At 34.0% G+C, this 7,917-nt stretch overlaps 1 protein-coding gene across 1 annotated transcript in view; it reads left to right on the forward strand.

Moving 5' to 3' along the window:
- Positions 1 to 7,917, forward strand: part of LOC106465224 (protein unc-45 homolog B-like) — a 152,579-nt gene that overhangs the window by 90,109 nt on the left and 54,553 nt on the right. The window lies entirely within an intron of this gene.

Genomic DNA, 7,917 nt, shown 5'->3' on the forward strand with positions numbered 1-7,917 from the left:
GTGTGTGTCTCTCTCTCTATATATATCACACACACACACACACACATTTGTACATAGTTATATACAGAGACTTCACATAAGTAAATAGACACCCAAGTTTGAAAGATAAAAATATAGTTTATTCTGGAACCATACCATAAGGAGGGGTAATAGTTTGTGATGCAGTCCTTTTCTTTATGCATGATTACAGTCCATTCCTTGTACATACTCTGTACAGGGAGTCCTGGGGGGTGTGGTAACTGGGTTCAGAGTTTAACCAAAGTAAGGAATTTTGTACCACCAGTCAGAGGAATTTCCATATAGAAGAGTGAATGTGTAACTGAATAATGTACATGACCGAAGCAATTTTCTTATTATTCCAAGTCACATGTACTGAAACATTTTTTAATTCATTATCACACTGAAAGATACTAATACTGTTTTGCAATGTATTTAATGGTCCCTCCAACATATTTGAGTACGTACACATAGACAAATAAGAAAACTGAAAGGGCATAGTGTTCCTTATCTCATTACTAACTGATATTTATTTTTGATTATTTAACGGTTGATGGTGTTGGGGTAGATAAAGCTAGAGCATGCTAAATAATATAATTCTTAAAATAAATAAATAAAATTATTATAAATTTAAAAGAAGAAGAGTTTTCATAACACAAACTGATAATCAAATTATATTTCAACAGCTATAGATATTTTAGTAAATATGCTTGGGCTGTTCCAATCAAAGTTAAAATGGGAAAATAAAAGTTATTTTTTATATAAGGGTAAAATTAAAACTGATAAAAGAACAGAATTCATTAATAATCAAACTCAAAAATAATTTAAGGAACTAAATATTCACTGATTTACACCTGAAAGCAAAGTTAAAGCTCAGATTGTTGAGATATTTTACTGCTCATAATACAAGGAAATGGATTGATGTTTTGGATAAGTTAATAAAGAATTAATAATTCATATTGTAGATCAATTAAGATGATTCCAGTTGAATCAAGTAAAAATGAAAGTAAATTACCGTATTTGCCCGAATACAATGCACATTTTTTATCCTCCAAATACATTCAGTTTAGTTAGGTATTGTACTGGAAGCTTTCACTGAAAATTACTAAAGCATCATTAAAGGTTTCAAAATGTCTCAATGTAAAAAATGTGTTAGTGATCATTATCATGCACTAAAAATGAAAAAGTAGAATGTGAAAGTGAATCGAAAGTCATTAAAACACATTTGGAAAAACATAAGGAAAGCTCCCTCCATAAAAAGAGATTAAGTAAAATAAAAAATGTAATACGTGTAAGGAAGAGAAATCACTTGATGATTTCCATAAAAACAAATATAAAAGAGATGGTTATAATTGTTAATGGAAAAGTAGAATGTGATTAAAAATTGTCAAATCATATCTAGAAGAACACAAATAATATTCTGCACATATAAAAAGAATGGAGATAAAAAATTAGGTCTATGTTAATAACAAATTTTCCCTATTATGCACAACAAATGGAGCATGCAATATCCTTAAAACAACTGAAAGAGTTTGCTAAAAGAAAAGGCTATTGTGGATATTCTAAACTTAAAAGAAATTATTTAATTACGTTTCTTATTGATAAGAATCAAACGGACAGTTTTATAAAGCTGTGTATAGATATCATTGAAAGAGAAATATCTGCTGGAGAATATAAATTTCATAAACATTCAATTGCTAAACCTAGGAAGAAACAAAATGTAATTTATGTGATCAATATTATAAACCATACTGTAAGAAATCTTGTATCAAAAGTAAAAAGCATAAAAGAGCATCATATGAAAATGAAGTTATTCAGAAATAGAACTTCAATCTAAAATTTAAAAATGGTTGAAAGAATTTGCTAAACAAAAAAGATATATAAACTTGGAAAAAAAGCTTTAATAAAGTTTCTTATCAACAAGAATGAAAGAGAAATATATGCTAGAGAATATAGGTATGATGAAGATTTAATTGCAAACCAAAGAAATATAGGAAGAAACAAATAAAATGTTATATATGTGGAAAATATTACAAACCATCTTATAAGAAATCTCATATCGAAAGTAAAAAATGTGTGAAAATGAAGCTATTCAAGAAATAAAAACAGCAGACATAGGATGAGTGAAAATTTATTCAATAAACAATGTTGAAAAAAATATGTTGATCTCCAAGAATTTTTGTTTAATATGGAAGATATTATTCTTCCTAGAATTTTCATTCAAAAGTAAAATTTAATTCTGAAGTCGACTGATTTGGAAGATTATTTGAGATGCTGTTGACAAGCTTTTAAGAAAAATGACTCTGTTTCAAGCAAGAGATTCTGGGTAGGCCTTAAAAAAGTTTTACAGCTGAGGCCTTTTAATCTATAGATTAAATTACCTAAAAAGATGCAAGATAAAAAAAGCTGTGTTCTATATTAAAAATGAAAATCAAGAATGTTTCATGTATTGTATATCAGCATATTTGCATCCGGTAGATAGAAAAAATTATCCAGAACAACTGAAAGACATTAAAGAAGAACTCAAAGGCCCTGTTGCTATAAATGGTATTTCAAAATTTGAAAAGATGAATATATCAGTAAATGTCTACAGTTATGATAAAGAATGTAATATTTATCCATTAAGTATAACTGAAAATAAATGATGCTAACCTTTCTTCTGTAAAAAATAAAACTAACATACTTTCTTCTCTTACCAGAAATTTATCTTGATTAATTAAAAGTCAAATAACAAAGCATACAAGAAAAATATATGTGTGTGATAGATGTCTGCAGTATTTGGATTCAGAAGAAAGATTGCAAAAACATGAAGACTATAAGACAAAGAAAACTGTAAAGATTATAATGCCTTTTCAAGATTCAGTTATAAAATTTCAAAATATTAATAATTCACTTTGATTTCCTTTTATTATATATGCTGATTTTGAATGCTTAGATAGAAAGATTGGTACCTGTTTTCGAAATCCCTCTCTGAATCATACAAATGCTTATAAAAAGAATACGAACCAGCAAGTTTTTATTATATCAAGTATGTTAATGGACATTATAAAGATCCCATAGTTCCAATATGATATCTCACTTTCCCTCACAAAAAGCTTTTATCGACTTACACAGGCCCGGCATGGCCAGATGGTTAAAGCACTCGACTCGCAGTCTGCAGGTCGTGGGTTCGATTTCCCGTTCCACCAAACATGCTCGCCCTTTCAGCCATTGGGGCATTATAACGTGATGGTCAATTCCACTATTTGTTGGTAAAAGAGTAGCCCAAGAGTTGGCAGTGGGTGGTGATGATTAGCTGCATTCCCTCTAGTCTTACATTGCTAAATTAAGGATGGCTAGTGCAGATAGCCCTCGTGTAGCTTTGAACGAAATTCAAAAAACAAAACAAACAACTTACACTGCCCTCTACTGGTGCAAATTTTCACTTGCTACCAGTCTTAGGACTCCAACTTACCCTCACATATGTTAACATGAGACATCTGCATACTAACATTCAAATGATCATGCAGCAACCCTCCACCAATAGGAGTATGACACTACCCCAATCGTAAGTAGTGCCCTCTCTAATCCTGAAGCCCTTAATCACTTCTCAAGTGGCAGTTTTACAGATCGGATGTGTTTTCACTCATGTTTTCAGACTGATTTTTTTGCTTAATTGCCAAAATTCATAGTTTAAATTTTTGGCCGTGAATAATTTCTTTTTTCTTTCTCGGGTATAATTTATTTTTATTTTTTTGAAATTTGTATGGTTTGATATTTTTTTCAACTTCCTTTTTTTTTCCTGCCAACCACACTCATCATACACATGCAATTCCATGTGGCTTCTACCTCAATGGCTGAAACTACTACAAATGATTTGTCTGCCACTTCAAAGGCATCTTATCTCCTCACAATGTAACTGCTAGTCTGCTGAGAGTTGGCTACATTTTTGCAGACTTATGAGCTCCTGATGATTATCCTCTTATACTTTGTAATGCTTAGCATGTGCATGACGATGAGGATTTGAGCTGCCTACTTCCTCCTCCTGCCTATGACTTACAGTCACGTATCATTTCGGGGGAGGTGTCCAGGCCTTTTTTACCCTTTGGTAGACCTTTTCAGTCAGGTATGATTTGTTTTATCATTCTCTCCCATTTCTTTCATTCTATTCCTGCCCTTCTCCATGATGAGCTGTGGGGTCAGTCTCAGTGGTCCCTGCACCACTCAGGTAATCGGTGTTCCCGAGAATAGTTTTGGGGACCAGTTAAGTTTGGGAGTACATATACCTTGACCCCACCACATACTTTGGACAACCATGCTCTGGCATGTCATCATTCTGACTTCCCTCCATAGCCTTGTAGAGTATAGAGTAGCTTGTGCCTTTGTGTGGATCAAACCCCATTAATTTGGTTTTAGAATATGGCACTTTTGTTTTGTACCAGGTGATTTGTTTTGTTGTTGTTTCTTTTTGGGGGGTGATGTTTCAGAATCTTGGGAGCCCAGGGTTAGCTCAGCCCCATCGCATAACTTCTCTTGGCCTTTCTTTTCTCCCACACCCCCTGATTGGTTCAGGCCTACCAATTGTTTGCAGTTTTTTTCAGTCTTTCAGGTGCTGTTTTTGGAGCAACCAGCAGTCTTTGTGACTTTAGAGAGTTCAAGTCTGGTGGGTGGCAAGCCCATGTCCCCTTGATGGGACAACATTATGTCTATGGACTTCTGATATTAGGATTCGGGTTTTGTTTCCACACAGTGGAGGCGGCAATTGGCAAATTTCGTTTTTACTGTACATTATACACATATTTTTACTCCATCAGACATGGTAAAACAGTGTTTTAAACAGCTTTGCCCAAGTTTTGTGTTAATTTCTCACAGATCCTTGAGTTTTGAGGGGATTGCATGTGGTCTGGTCCTTTTCAGAATTTCCCTTCTCCCTGAATTTCTGTTTTATGCCAGAGTATTTAGAAGGTGGTTTGGGATTTGCTTTGCAAGGGTGCATTCATAGAGAGAGATCCCTATATTTGGGGTTCTTATTGCCATCTGTTTGTTGTCCCCTCGAAGTTCGGGTAATGTTGCTATATTATTGCTTGGTTGATTTTGTACCAATTATTAGTCTTTTCACATTTCACATTGGGGTCATAATTAGCCCATTGTTGGATTTCCCTCCTGGTTTGTGGAGGATGAGGGTGTGGTGTCAGATGCATTATTCCTCATTAACTTCTCCCCTGCATTCTGATTTTCTTAGGGTCTATATATGGATGGTGTGTTTTCAATCTGGACTCCTTTAGACCTCTCCTCAGATTCTTACAATTCAGATGGTCTGGGTCTTTATCCATCTTGTTCTTTTCCCTGGGGTGTCGTTTCTACCATTTCACGTATGTCTGGCTTACTCACAAGCCGATCTTGCCTTTTCTTACTCATTTCTTCTTACAGTAGAGGCTCAGGTTGATTTGTTGGTGAGGGTACAAACATTTTATCATCACTCCATACTATACCTCATTCATCTTGGGGGGTGTTGTTTTATTCCCTCCTCAGTTGGGCCCAGTCTACTGATTAGAGCAACTCTTGTTTTCAGCCTCTACTTTTCTTTTTTTGCATGAGGTTCTCTCTTGTTTGTGGATGAGGGCTTCTCAGGAAGCTCTTATCCATCTTGGTCAAATTCTCATGTGCTGTCTTATGCGAATTTGTTGGTCCAGAAGAGCCTCATTTGAGATCCCTTGAATGCTTCCTTCCTCGATTTTTCCAAACTGACTTTGCCTGGTTGGTCAGATCAAGTCAACATCTTTTTGAGTGTTCCTCCTCCAAGTCCATAATGTCTCTTCTTTTTTTTTCCGGGTGCTCCCCTTTATGGTTGGGATGGTTTTATGGTTGCTTGGAAGGTTTCAGGTTTCTCTTAGAGTCCTCTCACCTTTCTCACTGCCCAGTCAGGGCTCTTCCCTGTTATGGAGCATTTACTGATTCCTTTCATGGTGACTGCTCCCATTGTTTCTTCCCTGGACTACTTCCATTATCCAATTACCGTTATGATAGGATTTGCCAATAGTTTTGCCTGGCTTATTTTTCCTTTACCCAGATTGATTTTGTCTTTTCCATGCATTTTCCTTCATATTTATCATTTCGTCCTGTCCCTGAGTGCTCATTTCTGTCATCTGTTGGAGGACTCCTTTGGTGCCAGTATGTAGACCACTCCTCATACCTTTCCTGCTTATTATCTTTTCCAACTGGCCATTTCTTGTTCCGAGGAATTTCATTTTCCTCCAGTTGCCATTTTGCACTACACATTTTAATTTTCTCTTTGAGTCAGTAAGTACTCCACTAATCTTCTTCTCTTTGCATTGCTTTGTTGCATATTTGGATACCACACAGTAGCAAGTATTTCCTGACCAGGTATACTTAGTCTTAAACCCACACTGTAAGGGGTGTGCTCACATATCAACTGATTCATGATATTGAGGCTCTTCCTACTGTCACCTGATATACTATTCCAGATGCTGCCAGGTGTTGGTTAATCAACTCTGTTAACGTGATTTCTATACTTTTCACTATACCATGTCATTGCACATAACCAGGTCATATTCCACCCACTGTTGAGATGAGGTGTTCCACAAGACTGCTAGTAGGTATACCTTGCGGTATTTATGTTCGTTTTGGACCGTACACTCATAGACTAACTTGAGTAAAGCAGACAGGAATTACTGTCCATCTCTGATGATCTGTGGCATTTGAGGCTCTTCCTACCTGAAAGATTATGATCGTAATAAATAATCTATTTATTTAGCATATCTAGATGCTGATAACCTATATGGATGGGCAATGAGTCAATATTTACTCTATGGAGGACTTAAATGCAGTGGTACAAATATTGATGTAATGAAAGTAAGTGATGATTCTGAAATAGGTTATATATTAGAAGTAGATTTAGAATATCTAAAAGAACTACATGACTATCATTCAAATATAACCCTAACACCAGAATACACAATAGCGACTAAAGAAAATAAATCAAAGATAACTTTATATGATAAGAATAATTACATGCTTCACTATAGAAATCTGGAACAATATTTATCACTAGAATTGAAACAAGAAAATTCATAGTGTGTTAGAGTTCAAGCAATATGATTGATGTAACAAATATAATGATCTAAAAACACAAATGAGAACTAAAGCTACTAATGATTTTTATAAATTGTTAAATAATTCAGCATTTGGAAAAACTATGGATAATATTAGAAAATGAGTTTATGTAAAGTTGTGTTCTAATACAAACAAAGTTGAAAAAGAAATAACTAAACCAAATTTGGAAGGGAAGAACAATATTTACAGAAACATTATCTGCTATTCATGTAAATAAAACCAAAATAATATTCAATAAATCGATTTATGTTGGTTATGAGCATTCTAGATCTTTAGAAAGCATTGATGTATGATTTACACTATGGATTCATTCACACAAAATTAGGTTTATATTAATAAAAGTATTTGAATAAATGGAAGCACTGAAAAAGTTAAAGGCTATTGGTACACTTCAATGTAATAGTTAAACTTGTAAGCTGAGTGAGCTAGAAGGTAGTGCTAAATGCTCTTAGCTCTAAATTAAAAATAATTAAAAAACAGTATGGTGATAGATTTGTAGTTGAGCTAGGTAGATGACAACTTGGACAAATTCCAAGTATTTTTACATGATCAATTTGAAAAAAAAGGTAACTGAGAAAGATGTTAAGGCAATGAATAAAATAGATCTTTTCCTTGTTTATAAAGGAATGAAATATTGTGGAAATAATAAAAGAACTCATATGATTGAATTTGGTGTTTTTTGAAAATTTGACCAGTGGGGCAAAATTAGGGAGGGCAACAAAATCAATTTGAAAAAATTTTCTTTTTCAGTTTTTTCATAATTTTTGGTTACTTTTTAAGGATTTATTTTGTGTGTGTGTGTGTGTG

Source organism: Limulus polyphemus, unplaced genomic scaffold (genome assembly GCF_000517525.1).
Source record: "Limulus polyphemus unplaced genomic scaffold, Limulus_polyphemus-2.1.2 Scaffold1875, whole genome shotgun sequence".
Taxonomy (NCBI): Eukaryota; Metazoa; Arthropoda; class Merostomata; order Xiphosura; family Limulidae; genus Limulus; species Limulus polyphemus.